General features: G+C 40.9%; 1 long non-coding RNA gene across 2 annotated transcripts; it reads left to right on the forward strand.

Moving 5' to 3' along the window:
- The first annotated feature begins 12,084 nt into the window (after positions 1–12,084).
- LOC125514000 lies at positions 12,085–17,665 on the forward strand. 2 transcript variants are annotated; one of them, XR_007286235.1, is made up of 3 exons: positions 12,343–15,238; positions 15,820–15,925; positions 16,458–17,665. It is a non-coding gene; the product is annotated as an uncharacterized LOC125514000 (long non-coding RNA). The 2 variants fall into 2 exon arrangements; XR_007286234.1 differs by lacking the exon at positions 15,820–15,925 and having other exon boundaries at positions 12,085–15,238.
- The last annotated feature ends 286 nt before the right edge of the window (positions 17,666–17,951 follow it).

The raw sequence follows: 17,951 nt of genomic DNA on the forward strand, positions 1-17,951 counted from the left end.
AAAATTGTTTTGGAGTCGGTTTACTTACCGTACCACATACCTATTCCTTTTCGGGGTCTGAAACGCTCCGGAAAGTGTCTCTTATGTATTCCTCCGGGGTTACGGTTTCAATAATATTGGTTTCAACATTTATGGGATTACCTGAGATATAATGTTTGATTCTTTGACCGTTTACCACCTTCGGATTTGTGCCTTCAAAGTTGTTGATCTTTATGGCATCGGAACGATAGACCTCTTCGGTAACATAGGGGCTTCCCATTTAGAGAGAAGTTTTCCTACAAAAAATCTTAAATGAGAGTTGTATAGCAATACATAATCACCTACATTAAACTCATGCTTTTGTATCCTTTTGTCATGCCATATTTTAACTTTTTCTTTAAACAACTTGGCATTTTCATAAGCTTGGGTTCTCCATTCATCAAGTGAGCTAATATCAAATAACCTCTTCTCACCGGCAAGTTTAAATCATAGTTAAGCTCTTTAATAGCCCAATATGCCTTATGTTCTAGTTCGAGAGGTAAGTGACATGCTTTTCCATAAACCATTTTATACGGAGACATACCCATATGATTTTTGTATGCAGTTCTATAAGCCCATAATGCATCATCAAGTTTCTTGGACCAATTCTTTCTAGACATATTAACAGTCTTTTGCAAAATTAATTTGAGCTCTCTATTGCTCAACTCTACTTGACCACTAGACTGAGGGTGATAAGGAGATGCAATTCTATGATTAACATCATATTTAGCAAGCATTTTACAGAAAGCACCATGAATAAAGTGTGAACCACCATCAGTCATTAAATATCTAGGGACTCCAAACCTTGGAAAAATAACTTCTTTAAGCATTTTAATAGAAGTGTTATGATCAGCACTACTAGTTGGAATAGCTTCTACCCACTTAGTAACGTAATCAATAGCAACTAGAATATGTGTGTATCCATTAGAGGCAGGAAAAGGTCCCATATAATCAAAGCCCCAAACATCAAATGGTTCAATAACAAGAGAATAATTCATAGGCATTTCTTGACGTCTACTAATATTACCAATTCTTTGACATTCATCACAAGACAAGACAAACTTATGGGCAGCCTTGAAGAGAGTAGGCCAATAGAAACCAGATTGCAATACCTTATGTGCAGTTCTATCTCCAGCGTGGTGTCCTCCATAAGACTCGGAATGACACTTGCGTAGGATCTGTTCCTGTTCATGCTCAGGTACACAACATCTAATAACATCATCTACTACTTCTTTATAAAGATGTGGGTAATCCCAAAAGTAATGTCTCAAATCATAGAAGAACTTTTTCTTTTGCTGGTATGTGAAGCTAGGTGGTATAAACTTAGCAACAATATAATTAGCGTAATCAGCATACCATGGAGTACTACGAGAAGTACTTATAACATTTAATTGTTCATCAGGAAAGCTATCATTAATAGGTAGTGGGTCATCAAGAATATTTTCTAACCTAGACAAGTTGTCTGCAACGGGGTTCTTAGCTCCCTTTCTATCAACAATATGCAAATCAAATTCTTGTAGCAAGAGAACCCATCTAATAAGTCTAGGTTTAGCATATTTCTTTTCCATAAGGTATTTAATAGCAGCATGATCTGTTTGAATAGTTACTTTAGAATCAACAATATAAGATCTGAACTTATCACAAGCAAATACAACTGCTAAAAGCTCTTTTTCAGTAGTAGCATAATTTCTTTGAGCATTGTCTAGAGTCTTACTAGCATAATGAATAACATTTAATTTCTTATCAACTCTTTGCCCTAGAACAGCACCTACAGCATAATCACTAGCATCACACATAATTTCAAAGGGTAGGTTCCAATCAGGTGGCTGAACAATAGGTGCAGTGACTAATGCTTTCTTAAGTATTTCAAATGCTTCTACACAATCATCATCAAAGACAAATGGTATATCTTTTTGCAATAAATTAGTCAGAGGCCGAGAAATTTTTGAGAAGTCCTTAATGAATCTCCTGTAAAATCCGGCGTGACCAAGGAAACTTCTTATACCTTTGATGTCCTTGGGACATGGCATATTTTCAATAGCATCGACCTTGGCTTTATCGACTTCAATACCTCTTTCAGAAACTTTATGCCCCAATACAATACCTTCATTAACCATAAAGTGGCACTTTTCCCAATTCAAGACAAGATTAGTTTCCTCACATCTCTGCAAAACTCGATCAAGATTGCTCAAGCAATCATCAAAAGAGGAACCACATACGAAAAATTCATCCATGAAAACCTCACAAATCTTTTCACAAAAGTCAGAGAATATAGCCATCATGCATCTTTGAAAGGTAGCAGGTGCATTACATAAACCAAAAGGCATACGTCTATAAGCAAAAGTAGCAAAAGGGCATGTAAAAGTAGTCTTTGATTGATCTCTAGCTGACACGGGTATTTGAGAGAAACCAAAATAACCGTCTAGAAAGCAATAGTGTGTATGTTTGCATAATCTTTCTAGAATTTGATCAATAAAAGGTAAGGGGTAATGATCTTTCTTCGTAGCTTTATTTAATTTGCGGAAATCAATTACCAACCTATAACCTGTGATAATTCTTTGTGGAATCAATTCATCTTTATCATTAGGAACAACAGTAATACCTCCCTTCTTAGGGACACAATGGACAGGACTTACCCACTCACTATCAGCAACGGGATAGATTATACCTGCCTCCAGAAGTTTTAGTATTTCTTTTCTTACCACTTCTTTCATTTTAGGATTCAGACGTCGTTGAGGATCTTTGGCATCTGCTTCCAAATTTATTTTATGTTGACATAGAGTGGGACTAATGCCCTTAAGATCATCAAGAGTATATCCAATAGCAGCACGATGCTTCTTCAGAGTTTTCAATAATCTTTCTTCTTCATGCTCTGAAAGGTTAGCACTAATAATAACAGGATATATATTCTTTTCATCAAGATAAGCATATTTAAGATTATCAGGCAAAGGTTTAAGCTCAAACTCGGGATCACCCTTGGGTGGAGGAGGATCCCCTAAGATTTCAACAGGCAAATTGTGTTGCAGAATAGGTTCCTTTTTAAAGAATACTTCATCTATTTCCCTTCTTTCATTCATGAACATATTATTTTCATGGTCTAGCAAATAGTGTTCTAAAGGATCACTAGGAGGTACGGCAATAGAAGCAAGACCAATAATTTCATCCTTACTAGGTAATTCTTCCTCACGATGTTGTTTACTAAATTTAGAGAAATTAAACTCATGAACCATATCATCCAATCCAATAGTAACAACATTCTTTGTGCAGTCTATGGTAGCATTGACAGTATTTAAGAAGGGTCTACCAAATATAATGGGACAAAAGCTATCTTGTGGGGAACCTAGAACAAGAAAATCAGCAGGATATTTAGTTTTCCTACACAAGACTTCAACATCTCTAACAATTCCAATTGGTGAAATAGTATCTCTATTGGCAAGTTTAATAGTAACATCAATATCTTCTAACTCAACAGGTGCAATTTCATTCTTAATTTCTTCATATAAGTCAATAGGTATTACACTAGCACTAGCACCCATATCACATAAGCCATGATAACAATGATCTCCTATTTTAACAGAAATAACAGGCACGCCTACCACAGGTCTATGTTTATCTTTATCACAAGGTTTAGCAATTCTAGCAGTTTCACCTTCAAATTGAATAACATGCCCATCAATATTATCAGACAAGAGATCTTTAACAATAGAAATATTAGGTTCTACTTTGACTTGCTCAGGAGGTGTATAAGTTCTAATATTGCTTTTACGAACAACAATTGAAGCTTTAGCATGATCATTTATCCTAACAGGGAAAGGTGGTTTCTCAATATAAGAAGTAGGAACAATAGGATCATTATAAGTGACAGTCTTTTCTTCAACTTTAATAGGTGCAGCTACTTTTACTTCTATGGGAGGATGATATTTAAACCACTTCTCCTTAGGGAGATCAACATAAGTAGCAAAAGATTCACAGAAAGAAGCTACTATCTCAGAGTCAAGTCCATATTTAGTGCTAAACTTACGGAAAATATCAGTATCCATAAAAGATATAACACAATCAAACTTAGGTGTCATACCTGACTCCTTACCTTCGTCGAGGTCCCAATCTTCAGAGTTGCGTTTAATTCCATCCAATAAATTCCATCTGAATTCAGTAGTCTTCATCATAAAAGAGCCAACACAAGAAGTATCGAGCATGGTGCGATTGTTGTCAGAAAGCCGAGCATATAAATTTAGAATAATCATTTCTCTTGAGAGCTCATGATTGGGGCATGAATATAACATTGATTTAAGCCTCCCCTAAGCTTGAGCGATGCTTTCTCCTTCGCGAGGCCAGAAATTATATATATAATTGCGATCACGATGAACAAGATGCATAGGGTAATACTTTCGATGAAATTCCAGCTTCAATCTTTTATAGTCCCATGATCTCATATCATCACATAGCCTATACCATATCAATGCGTCTCCCTTCAAAGATAAAGGGAAGACCTTCTTCTTAGCAACATCATTGGGTATACCTGCAAGCTTAAATAATCCACAAACTTCATCCACATATATTAAGTGCTCATCAGGATGCTTTGTTCCATCTCCTGTAAAAGGGTTAGCTAGCAGTTTTTCCATCATACCCGAAGGAAATTCAAAAGGAGTTTCATTTTCAATAGGTTCAGTAGGTTGAGGAGCAACTCTTTGCTCTACTGGACGGGGTGAATATACCCCGAACAAGCCCCTTAGAGAATTACTTTCCATAGTAACAAGTGATAGTAAATTTCAGCACACTATATAAATTTTTCCTTACCAAATTCCACCTACCAAAGGTGCTACACTCCCCGGCAACAGCGCCAGAAAAGAGTCTTGATGACCCACAAGTATAGGGGATCTATCGTAGTCCTTTCAATAAGTAAGAGTGTCGAACCCAACGAGGAGCAGAAGGAAATGATAAGCGGTTTTCAGCAAGGTATTCTCTGCAAGTACTGAAATAAGTGGTAACAGATAGTTTTGTGATAAGATAGATCGTAACGAGCAACAAGTAACAAAAGTAATTAAAGTGCAGCAAGATGGCCCAATCCTTTTGTAGCAAAGGACAAGCCGGAACAAACTCTTATAATAGGAAAAGCGCTCCCGAGGACACATGGGAATATCATCAAGCTAGTTTTCATCAGGTTCATATGATTCGCGTTCGATACTTTGATAATTTGATATGTGGGTGGACCGGTGCTTGGGTGATGTTCTTACTTGAACAAGCATCCCACTTATGATTAACCTCTATTGCAAGCATTCGCAACTACAACAAAAGTATTAAGGTAAACCTAACCATAGCATGTAACATATGGATCCAAATCAGCCCCTTACGAAGCAACGCATAAACTAGGGTTTAAACTTCTGTCACTCTAGCAACCCATCATCTACTTATTACTTCTCAATGCCTTCCTCTAGGCCCAAATAATGGTGAAGTGTTATGTAGTTGACGTTCACATAACACCACTAGAGGCTAGACAACATACATCTTAATATCAAACGAATACCAAATTCACATGACTACTAATAGCAAGACTTCTCCCTTGTCCTCAGGAACGAACGTAATTACTCATAAAGCATATTCATGTTCATAATCAGAGGGGTAATAATATGCATATAGGATCTGAACATATGATCTTCCACCAAATAAACCAACTAGCATCAACTACAAGGAGTAATCAACACTACTAGCAACCTACTAGCACCAATCCCGGACTTTGAGACAAGAATTGGATACAAGAGATGAACTAGGGTTTGGAGATGAGATGGTGCTGGTGAAGATGTTGATGGAGATTGCCCTCTCCTAATGAGAGGAGCTTTCGTGATGACAATGGTGATGATTTCCCCCTCATGGAGGGAAGTATCCCCGGCAGAACAGCTCTGCCGGAGCTCTAGATTGGATCCGCCAAGGTTCTGCCTCGTGGCGGCGGAGTCTCGTCCCGAAAAGTTCCTTCCTATTTTTTTCTCATCGAAAGACTTCATATAGGAGAAGATGGGCGTCGAAGAGCCACCAGGGGGACCACGAGGTAGGTGGCGCGCCCTAGGGGGGGCACCCTCGTGAGCAGGGTGTGGGCCCCCTGGCCTTCATCTTTGGCGAGGATTTTTCTTTATTTATTTTAAGACGTTTCGTGGAGTTTCAGGACTTTTGGAGTTGCGCAGAATAGGTCTCTAATATTTGCTCCTTTTCCAGCCCAGAATTCCAGCTGCCGGCATTCTCCCTCCTTATGTAAACGTTGCAAAATAAGAGAGAATAGCCATAAGTATTGTGACATAAAGTGAAATAACAGTCCATAATGCGATAAATATCGATATAAAAGCATGATGCAAAATGGACGTATCACATACTATGTTCCCTGGATCGGTAGTATATGAACCAGACCTGGATGAGTGATGATTCTTGTTCCCTTTTGTATTCATTTTTTAAATTAGTAATAATGAATAAATAATTATCTGATCTTACCTAACAGTAGCATGTCATGTTCCCTGGATTGGTGGCTTGTGAAATCTGGTTGGATCGGATAGGAGTTAATTATATTAAAAAATGCTATAATTGTCGAACCAGGTGTATACCATGTTCTTGGGATCAGTGGTATGTTCCTTTGGGGAGACAAACAAAAAAACTTATAATTGGTCGAGCCAGGTGTATACCATGTTCTCAGGATGAGTGGTATGTTCCTTCGGTGCAACTGATAAAATATTATCATTACTTCCTTCAAATTTAATAAGTGGTTCAACCACAATGTTATATTTATGCAAATAAGTGATTTAATTCAAGTTCCTTTTGTTCTCAGGATCATGCTCTCTTTAGGAACCATTTGGCACAATCATCACTTAAACTTGTTGATCTTCTTTTATCATTGTAAAAGTTTAAAATGGTCATGCTTACTAGTATCCTACTGCTTTGTAGCACTCTTAACCATTGGTTTTCACTAGCAAAGTTCAAAGCATGCTTTGTTTGGAGATCTACTTCACTTGGCATTCTCTAGTCAGCTCACTGTTCACAATCTTGCTCTTGTCATATTCCTTTTCTTGAGGACAAGCAAAGATTTAAGTGTGGGGGAACTTGATAGTGCATTTCATCATATAATCTTTTTAGCCTTTTTGCACCACATTGTAATCATACTAGGGGTTGGGGCGCGCCCATGGCACGCCTCCTGAGACGTGCTGCTGCGGTGCCAGATAGGCAGCCGCCTTTTCCATTGTCTTTTTCTCTAATCGATAGCACATATGCATGTACAACTGAGACATACTTGGATGAATGGCAGTAATGTAGCCCAAATCCGTTGGAGTGGAAGTATATTAAACTTGAGGAGTAGCAGCAGGTTATATTTTCGGTTTGGTTTGAATATGCATTACATACGATGACTTGTCCACATGCTCCTATCCATCAAGTCGTTGTATTTCAGCCCTGAGACTTGCTGCTGCAGTTCATCTACGTATAGAACTTTGCGATGAATTCGTCCGCCTTCACGTCCACACTAGCATCCTCATCGCCCTCCACCGCACCCACCGAGCCAACACTCGCCTTCATCATCGCCTGCTCGAGCAGTTGCTCATCTGTGCCATCATCGACCCACACGTGGGCGTCGCAGAAAAGTAGATGTCAACACCATAGAAGCCGGGGATGTCCAAGACAGAAGGCGCGATGTAGGGGATAAACTGGAGTTGAGGGGTTCGAAACCAGAACGTTGGCGTCTCATCAATTGTTCCCACTCGACATGGTACATTCTGGTTCATTGTACATTTTCGTAGAAATTTAAATAGGAGTATTAGAACAATTCAGGAAAAAAACTTTATATTCTGCAAGATTATTTCATCCATTCTACAAGCATGTGCAACATAGTTTGCAGACATAAAATAAATTAAGTCTACAGAGATGATGAGTACAAACCTTCTTCTGGCTCGATTTGATGACCACGTCCATATTCTTTTCCATTCCCTAGTTGTGAAAATATTGCTCTGCAAAGGGAAGATATAGGTAAACAGTGAGATACAATTCATTTGCCTTATATTAACTCCATAGGAACACACTCTAGTGGTATTTTTATATAAAGGCATTTATGTTCCGAGGTTTAGATTGTCTGCTACTCTGTATTTCGTTTTGCAGTACTTCTAAACACAATTTGTGTGATGCCTTCAACAAGCACCATCTTTTTCTTAAGATTTCTAACAAAAATTATGTATAAATATGAGAAGAAATCTCCAAGCCTAACACTGGCATGATAAGTGACAAATGCATCATATCTATCTATTCTGTATTTTTCCTCTCTTTTCTCTTTGGGGTATCAAGACAAGTGGAATCAAGGCGGCGGCCACATTGTCAGATGTTCGCAGGGAGATGACCAAGGTGCTGCCTCTGGATCTTGTGTGAGCGTCACCAACAGACACAGCAGCGGTGCCGATTGTGGCGTCCGAGTATCCAATGGTGAGCCCGACGAAGTGGAAGGGTCCGAAGAGGACTTACATGGAGATATGCATACTCCGGCCGATCATCTAGATATGCATTACTTACAAGGAGAGAGTGTGATAAATGTTGACACCTGATGTTTAAGTTACAACTTCGTTCAAGCTCAAAAATTAATGTGCAGTAAAAAGAAAGGGAAAGTTTCAGAACTTTAGAGTCTCTATCCTTCGGATAATAGGTAGCTGGAGTGCGAGGTGATCACCACTGTCCAACTGGCTTGGTGACTGAATTCCTGATGAAACAAAGAGTTACAACAATAATGCATGAATTAACATACCTTGAAATGCGATTTGCAAATGTTTGTCATTCAAAGTTGCTTTGGTGCCATTCGCATATGGCCCTTCCATCGTTTTAATTGCCCAATGGGGAATGCCATTTAAGATACAGTATGTCCTAATCAAACCCAATATACCTGCAGTTTTAGTCTTTTAGAGAAGAATGAAGCAGCCAAATATAAATGACCAAAAATCTCAAATTATCCATATGTCTGTTCTTGAAACACATAACCTGAACGAGAAATTTAAGTCCACCTCAAGCGGAGTAACATGCAGTGGAGTAACCATTATATATTCAGATGTATTGGACAACAAACAAGCAAACTATTTTAAAATTAATCAAAAAGGTATTATCAGTAGATACATATACAATCTCCCAAGCATCATTTTTCCACATTAATCTCACCAAGCATCATTTTTTCAGATTAATCTCACCAAGCGAAAGAGCAAATTGAAAGCATGAGTGGGGAGGCAAAGTAATAGAGAGACGAAGAGAGTAATACATGTGTACAGGTAGCAGCACCATCATCACCAACATGTACGTTGTAGAGGGGGGCATGGCCTTAAACTGATTTTAGAAGAAAAAATCCCGCCTTGATGACATTCTCTGGAAATATACCCAGCCCCTGCAGCATGATCCTGGTCGCCCTGCTTGCTTGCATGGTACCTCCTGCACCTACCATATGTATGAAGATAATTCAATTATAAACCTGTCAAAACCCGATGTGGTTAGATATATGTAGATAAGACTGTTGGTTTGAAGTAAGAGTTGGCTACATAGCAAACTGGCCTGGTTAATTTGGCAAGGGATTCTCACTTATTATTATGAAATATAAAAAATATTAGGAAATTAAGATCAACCTTCTGAACAGGAAGTCGCAATGTCGGCTGTTGGCTTAGGAGCTGGTGGTAAATATGGTACAATATAATTCATAGAAGCTGTAGGCACATATTTCTTCTAGAAAATTTGTCGACAAAGAAAAATTCTGAACATAAAACCTACAACTACCTACCCTAAATGCAAACTATCTGAAAGACATTAATCACTCTGAAATTCCAGCTCCTTTGTGTTGGCTAGCCGATAGCTTTTGTTACATAAATTTCCAAAGAAATAAGCTAAGATTTCTCATCTATTTGCATTTGGTGTTTTCTCCTCCATAGGTCACAATATACAATGTTCAGTTTATACCCATGCATTAATGAAATATTTAAGGAAATGGTACATACTTCATCCCAGAATTTTCCTCAAGTAATATAGATGAAGTATATATACCTTTTATTACTATGTCGACTCCTATACGAATCAGAAACAACCACATTATTTCCTAATCTCTGTTGTACATGTCGCTTTCTTCCTGATATTGGCACTTCATCATCATTGCCTATATCAGGAATAGTTTGCCTTTTGACAACCTGCAATCCAAGAAAATAAAGTTGAATAATTGGTGCAGCATTCTAAAGCCTTAAAAGAAATTTAAAAAAAAACAAGCAAACAAGATATTAGTATCCATGCCAACATTCATAGCACAGAATGACCTGAAAAGGGGGTCTGTTACCAACTTCAAAATAGCTACTGCTTCTAAAAAACTCCCAAAAACATAACCAGCCATGGAATGGTAAGCCAAAAATTGTAAAAGTGCAAACATGCATGAACGAGATGGAATTAACACGCATTCTTCTATCACCTTCAAATTAACATAATACAAGCTCTGAACTTTGGACTTGCAATAATGATAATAGTCAATACAGTCAGCAGAGATCAACCAATCATAATTGGACAACAGGGCATGCCTTGAAGGCCTGGACGATAATTACAAGAAAACATCCCCAATACAGTGGTTTCCCCAATACACTTCAGCTTCCAATAATGAACGACATCCAAAGACTCCTCTTGATACACCCATGAGGATTAAAAATAGCCCATTACTTAAACAGATTCAAGATGATTCAGTGCCAAGAAAGAAACATATATACAACTTAATTAGCTAACTAATGGCAATACTGAATGGAAGCTCAAGTGTAAGCTTCCTTTGCTAAGTATAGAAATAATCAAATATGGCAGGGAAACAATCAGAACATCAATGGGCGACTCCGTCGACCAACATAGGCAAAAGCTAGGCAGAAATCGTATCACATAATTGTTGGTAAAAGGAATGCCGGTAGAGTGTCAGGAGATGTTGCTCCAAGCATATGATATCCCATCACATGGATATCCTTTGCTATCGAGTATAGTGCAAAAAATCAATATTTAAAATGTTGTCTGCTTACAATTGCTTTGATGACAGACTATATATCAGAAACATGATTTGATGCACTGCTCAGCATAGGTACTGGGGACATTTATCGGCTGCCACTATGCTATCTGCACAAACAAAACACAGAGCAGAATCGAAGCAAAGGAGGAGGCAGCGGTATAGAGGAGATGCATCGACGTCAGCGACTCCGATGATAAGCCAAATGTAGTTCACCGATGAACTTATGTTATGGCTCAATGTCCGGATGGGTGAAAAGATTAACAATTAGAATAGACTACTGAATGCAAGCGGTGGCCTACCTGAGTACATCCGAGCTCACTCCACCCCAACGCCTGCAACACGTCCATGGCCACCCTCCACCAGAAAGCGACATCACCTTCTGCAGGCCCCGCCGGCGGGCTGTACGTCGACATGATTTTTCATTGGTTTCCTTTGGTAGCACTCTCGCATAGAACATGTTCCTTGTTTTCTCTTTTTTACTTGCATGGGAGACCAGGACTAATGGCGACTAATCCTAAGAATATTAGAGATGCTTTCTGTCATTTTTTCACGTAAGAGACAGACAAAGAGAGATTAGTCATACCAGATGTATTTTCGTTTTGATCGGGTCATCGAATTGGCTGCAACCGATGTTCTTCTCGTGCCGCTGACGCCGCATCCACCGCTCCCCACGCCTCGATCCAACGGACCCCGCATCGGCCGTTCCCCTGCCTCGAGCCAGCGCCACCGTCGCCGGGAAGCTCGCCTCTGCACCTGGGGCGGATGAGATGCGTGGGAGGGGGCGGGGGAAGGGGGAGGCGGCTGTGGTGGGAGGAGGAGGACGAGGCGGCGGCTAGGTTCCTGAAGTGGGAGTAGGGGGAGGGGGGACGCGGGCTCGTTCAGTCGCTAGCTGCTTCGCTCGCTCGCTCGCTGTTTCCCATCGCTATTTTTCTATCGGGGAGGTGTTATCTGGGCTGGTATTTTTCTATCGGGGAGGTATCGAGAGCCACTATAGAAATCCGAAGTGGCACGCTCGAGAGAACGCCCTTGTAGCGACTGTTAAAGGGTTGTATTTTCACATTATTTACTTCAGAAATATTCAAATACCCCCATTATGCTACATTTACAACACTCCTCCATGTTTTGCAGAAAAGGGCAAAAAGGCCCAAAATCCTTCTATAATGGAGAGTGTCAAGAAACTGTGGTTGCTGTAACTTACGGAGGGACCCGGCCGTGAAGAAAAGAAGTAACCAGACGGGTCAAGCTAATGTTAGAGGGATCATCTTGTGAAGAGAGAAGAGAAGTGGAAGGGCAAAAGAGCAAAACTGGCAGATCAGAGGAGGGGATCAAATCCCTAGCGGCAACCAAAGATCCCCTTTGGGCCTGGCATCTCCATCTCTCTCCCCCGACTCCCTCTCCACCTCCGGCCACCGCTGCGGCCAGGCCGGCGTGGCGGCGCGCCACCGTGCCAACAGCACCCCCCACCACTAGCTGCTGCTCCACCACTTCATCATCGCCATCCATCTATCCATCACCCAGCGCCACCGCTGCACCATCCACCATCAGCGCCGCCACCTGAACCCCGAACCACTAGCAACCCACGCAGGCACCATCCACCACTTCCACTTTTCCCTCTCTCTCTTCCTGCTCCTCCCTCTTGCTTTGCCCCTGCTGCTTCTCTTCTTCCCCACGCCTCTACTGCTGCATCTCCCTTGCCACGTCCCTGGCCCTTCTTGTCTTCCTACTGCTGCTTCTTCCTTCTCGAACCTCCTACTGCTGCCTCCTTCTTCTCTTGCTCTGCTGCTCCTCCTAATATTCTTCGAACCAGAAAACTGCTACTGCTCTCAACCTCCAACTTGCTGCTGCTGCTCCTCTCACGCCCCTGCTGCTACTTCTCTCTTCCACCTGCTGCTGCTCCTCCCTCACGCCCCTTCTCTAGCTGGTTGCTGCTGCTCTTCACCTTCCCTTACCCCAACCTGCTGCTACTACTTCTCCCTCAACCTCCTGCTGTTTCCTTCTCTGAACCTGCTGCTGATTCCCAACCTCCTGCTCCTCCTGTCTTGTTGCGCTCCTTCTACGTCTTCTCCCTCAACCTCCTGCTGCTGCCACCTCCCTCTCTCTAAATTTCTGTAGACTTGAGATCGAATGTAATATTCATATTTGACTAGTGCTTGAAACTTGCTATTGGTTCATACTCGTAACTGTATAATAATGCTATGACATGTTCAGTTTCAGACTTGTGCTTGTTTAGTACTGTAGTACTGATTTTGTTCATCGGCGAGTATTAGAACAGTGCCCTGTAATACCATATTCGTATTTGTGTATGTGTGTGTTCATCTAATTTGTTCCATTTTATAGTCCATGTGTTAGCTCTAGTACCAGTGTTATATAAATATACATATATGTGTGTGTTATGTTCATGTCCTTTAACTTCTCTTGTCATTGATGATAGCTTGTGTTAGTATCTTAATTTCTCAAGCATTACGAAAATACCAAAAAGATTGTTGAAGATAATCTGAACCTCCCTTTGCTTCTTTGTCATTTCGTTTGTTCATGATCCTTGTTAGAGTTAGGTTTATTTCTTGTCTTCATCACTTTTTGTTTTCTTTTCCTTTTGTAGGTTAGAGCTATCTACTCGGTTATGGCATATTATTCAGATTGTCTCGGAGATGCGAGGAACACTACAAACAGCGCGGAAACTATTCAAGAACTGATAAGTAAGATTTCCCATCGATTAGATGATTTAGCTCGGTAGCGAGAAGTAGTTTTTGAGGATAGGCCTAGCTCTTATGATCCTTATTCTAGAGGTCATCCTTATGTTGCTCCTACATGCCATATTTGTGGATTTCAGGGCCATTCACCCGCGAAATGTCAGCGTGGTTACTCTCACTCTCCCGATTGTTATGGCATGAGCTTCGCCCCACAGCCTAGCTCATACCAAAACAATTACTCATATGGGTGGCCTGAGAACCAGAATATGTCATATAGGAGCAACAACCTTGAGATCTCACCGTTTGGTTCTAGTAATCATATGCAGGGATTTAGGTATGAAGAGGAGAGCAACAACTATGCACCACAACAATTTTATTCACCTCCTACTCATATACCTCAACACCAGGAGATGTGTCCAATGGAGTTAAATGGTCCTCCACTTGGTCAACCAACAACTCCAGCACCTGTTGAGCAATCTCATGCACAAGTGCCCACAAAAGATGACTTTGATGATATAGACAAGCTCACATTGCTTAGTCTCGAGTTCACTTGGAGTGTTGAAGATGATCCAATTAGGCCGATGATACTAGAGGAAATGAAGAAGATCAAGAGTGGAAAAGAGCTAGTGGAAGAAGTAAAGAAGATTGAGAAGAACATCAGCGCTGGCAGTACTATCTCTTCCCTCCTTGGGTTGAGTGTTGCTGGGATATCCCTTGAGGTGTGTGAAGTTCCAACACCTTCTCATTCAGCTGAGCAAGATAGCGAGAGTCCAGAGGAAGAGATACTTCAGATACAAGAAGAAATTCTCGAAGCCAAGGCACAAGATGATCCAGAGCTCGAATACCCAAATGAACAAGTTGAAGATCCAATGTCTACCACTCCTGAAGAAGGAGAAGAGCTGTTGTAGTTGAAGATGAAGAACCAGAAATTCATTTGCCTATTGTCATACAAGAGTGTGATGTAGCAGGTTTATCTAATCCTCTTGATGACATGCGTCCATATGATCTGTTTGCCACTATTTTGCATTGCATGATACCATCAATTAAGCTAGATTTGAAAAAATGTTTGCTTGAACATGATCATACATACTCTGTTATTGGCATTTCTCTCATTTATGATGATGACACTTATTTTCCTCATGCTAGACCTATGCTTAATGATAAATATCATCCTCATGTTAGTATTGTGCTTGCTGATTTTATCATACTCATCATGTTCTATATTCCTATGCTTATACAATTGGATATTCGATTGACGACTTAGAGGGCATCTACCCTATCACTTGTAGTCGTTGTTTGTGTGAGTCCTATTTCAGGTTTCTGCTTGTGCACGAATCAATACATGCTGACCAGGTTCGAGGTGACATCCCTTGGGATCCCGGTTGGAGTCAGAGCATGGCGATGAGGAGAAGCAGGGGCACACATGAAGAAGAGTGAAGCTGAAGCATGCACGAGGAAGCAAAGGAGAAGAGCTGCAGCTTAGAGAGTGATCAAGCGAGTGCTACATGATCAAAGCCCGGTGAGTTGTTTCATGACCCCAATCTGAATATATCATCCATTGATAATGTTGAAATCATTTGATATTTGAGTTGCTGAGGCCATTTCTTAAATGATATCCACTGATTTTTTTGACATATTGTGCTTGATGTGAACATGAGAACTGATTGTTGAATGCCTTGTAAACTAGTGATCTATACAATGATTGCTTTGCTGAAATTAGTGAGAACTATTAGTTTTGAGTGCTCAAATCCCTAGTGCACTAGTAAACTTTATCATTTTCTGCATTTACCTTGATACACCTAGACCACTATGTTCAGATGATGTATTTGTGCCAAGTGTGTTCCCATTGAGAGGAAATCACTCACCACTATGGACTAGCATGCTATGTTCCCTGGATCGGTAGTATGTGAACCAGACCTGGATGAGTGATGATTCTTGTTCCCTTTTTGTATTCATTTGTTAAATTAGTAATAATGTATAAATAATTATCTGATCTTACCTAACAGTAGCATGTCATGTTCCCTGGATCGGTGGCTTGTGAAATCTGGTTGGATCGGATAGGAGTTAATTATATTAAAAATGCTATAATTGTCGAACCAGGTGTATACCATGTTCTTGGGATCGGTGGTATGTTCCTTTGGGGAGACAAACAAAAAAACTTATAATTGGTCGAGCCAGGTGTATACCATGTTCTCGGGATCAGGTGGTATGTTCCTTCGGTGCGGCTGATAAAATATTATCATTACTTCCTTCAAATTTAATAAGTGGTTCAACCACAATGTTATATTTCTGCAAATAAGTGATTTAATTCAAGTTCCTTTTGTTCTCAGGATCATGCTCTCTTTAGGAACCATTTGGCACATTCATCACTTAAACTTGTTGATCTTCTTTTATCATTGTAAAAGTTTAAAATGGTCATGCTTACTAGTATCCTACTGCTTTGTAGCACTCTTAACCATTGATTTTCACTAGCAAAGTTCAAAGCATGCTTTGTTTGGAGATCTACTTCACTTGGCATTCTCTAGTCAGCTCACTGTTCACAATCTTGCTCTTGTCATATTCCTTTGCTTGAGGACAAGCAAAGATTTAAGTGTGGGGGAACTTGATAGTGCATTACCTCATATAATCTTTTTAGCCTTTTTGCACCACATTGTAATCATATTTTCACATTATTTACTTTAGAAATATTCAAATACCCCCATTATGCTACATTTACAACACTCCTCCATGTTTTGCAGAAAAGGGCGAAAAGGACCAAAATCCTTCTATAATGGAGAGTGTCAGGAAACTGTGGTTGCTGTAACTTATGGAGGGACCCGACCGTGAAGAAAAGAAGTAACCAGAGGGGTCAAGCTAAAGTTGGAGGGATCATCTTGTGAAGAGAGAAGAGAAGTGGAAGGGCAAAAGAGCAAAACTGGCAGATCAGAGGAGTGGATCAAATCCCTAGCGGCAACCATCGATCCCCTTTGGGCCTGGCATCTCCATCTCTCTCCCCCGACTCCCTCTCCACCTCCGGCCACTGCTGCGGCCAGACCGGCGTGGCGGCGCGCCACCGCGCCAACAGCACCCCCCACCACTAGCTGCTGCTCCACCACTTCATCATCGCCATCCATCCATCACCCAGCGCCACCGCTGCAACATCCACCATCAGCGCCGCCACCTGAACCCCGAACCACCAGCAACCCACGCTGGCGCCATCCACCACTTCCACTTTTCCCTCTGTCTCTTGTTGCTCCTCCCTCTTGCTTCGCCCCTGGTGCTTCTCTTCTTCCCCACGCCTCTACTGCTGCATCTCCCTTGCCACGTCCCTGGCCCTTCTTGTCTTCCTACTGCTGCTTCTTCCTTCTCGAACCTCCTACTGCTGCCTCCTTCTTCTCTTGCTCTGCTGCTCCTCCTAATATTCTTCGAACCAGAAAACTGCTACTGCTCTCAACCTCCAACTTGCTGCTGCTGCTCCTCTCACGCCCCTGCTGCTACTTCTCTCTTCCACCTGCTGCTGCTCCTCCCTCACGCCCCTTCTCTAGCTGGTTGCTGGTGCTCTTCACCTTCCTTACCCCAACCTGCTGCTACTACTTCTCCTTCAACCTCCTTTTGTTTCCTTCTCTGAACCTTCTGTTGATTCCCAACCTCCCGCTCCTCCTCTCTTGTTGCACTCCTTCTACGTCTTCTCCCTCAACCTCCTGCTGCTGCCATCTCCCTCTCTGTAAATTTATGTAGACTTGAGATCGAATGTAATATTCATATTTGACTAGTGCTTGAAACTTGCTATTGGTTCATACTCGTAACTGTATAATAATGCTATGACATGTTCAGTTTCAGACTTGTGCTTGTTTAGTACTGTAGTACTGATTTTGTTCATCGGCGAGTATTAGAACAGTGCCCTGTAATACCATATTCGTATTTGTGTATGTGTGTGTTCATCTAATTTGTTGCATTTTATAGTCCATGTGTTAGCACTAGTACCAGTGTTATATAAATATACATATATGTGTGTGTTATGTTCATGTCCTTTAACTTCTCTTGTCATTGATGATAGCTTGTGTTAGTATCTTAATTTCTCAAGCATTACGAAAATACCAAAAAGATTGTTGAAAATAATCTGAACCTCCCTTTGCTTCTTTGTCATTTCCTTTGTTGATGATCCTTGTTAGAGTTAGGTTTATTTCCTATCTTCATCACGCAATATCATGTTACCTAGCTTTAGCCGAGCATAGTCGCCGTCGCCTAGTCCC

This window comes from Triticum urartu, chromosome 6 (genome assembly GCF_003073215.2).
Source record: "Triticum urartu cultivar G1812 chromosome 6, Tu2.1, whole genome shotgun sequence".
NCBI lineage: Eukaryota > Viridiplantae > Streptophyta > Magnoliopsida > Poales > Poaceae > Triticum > Triticum urartu.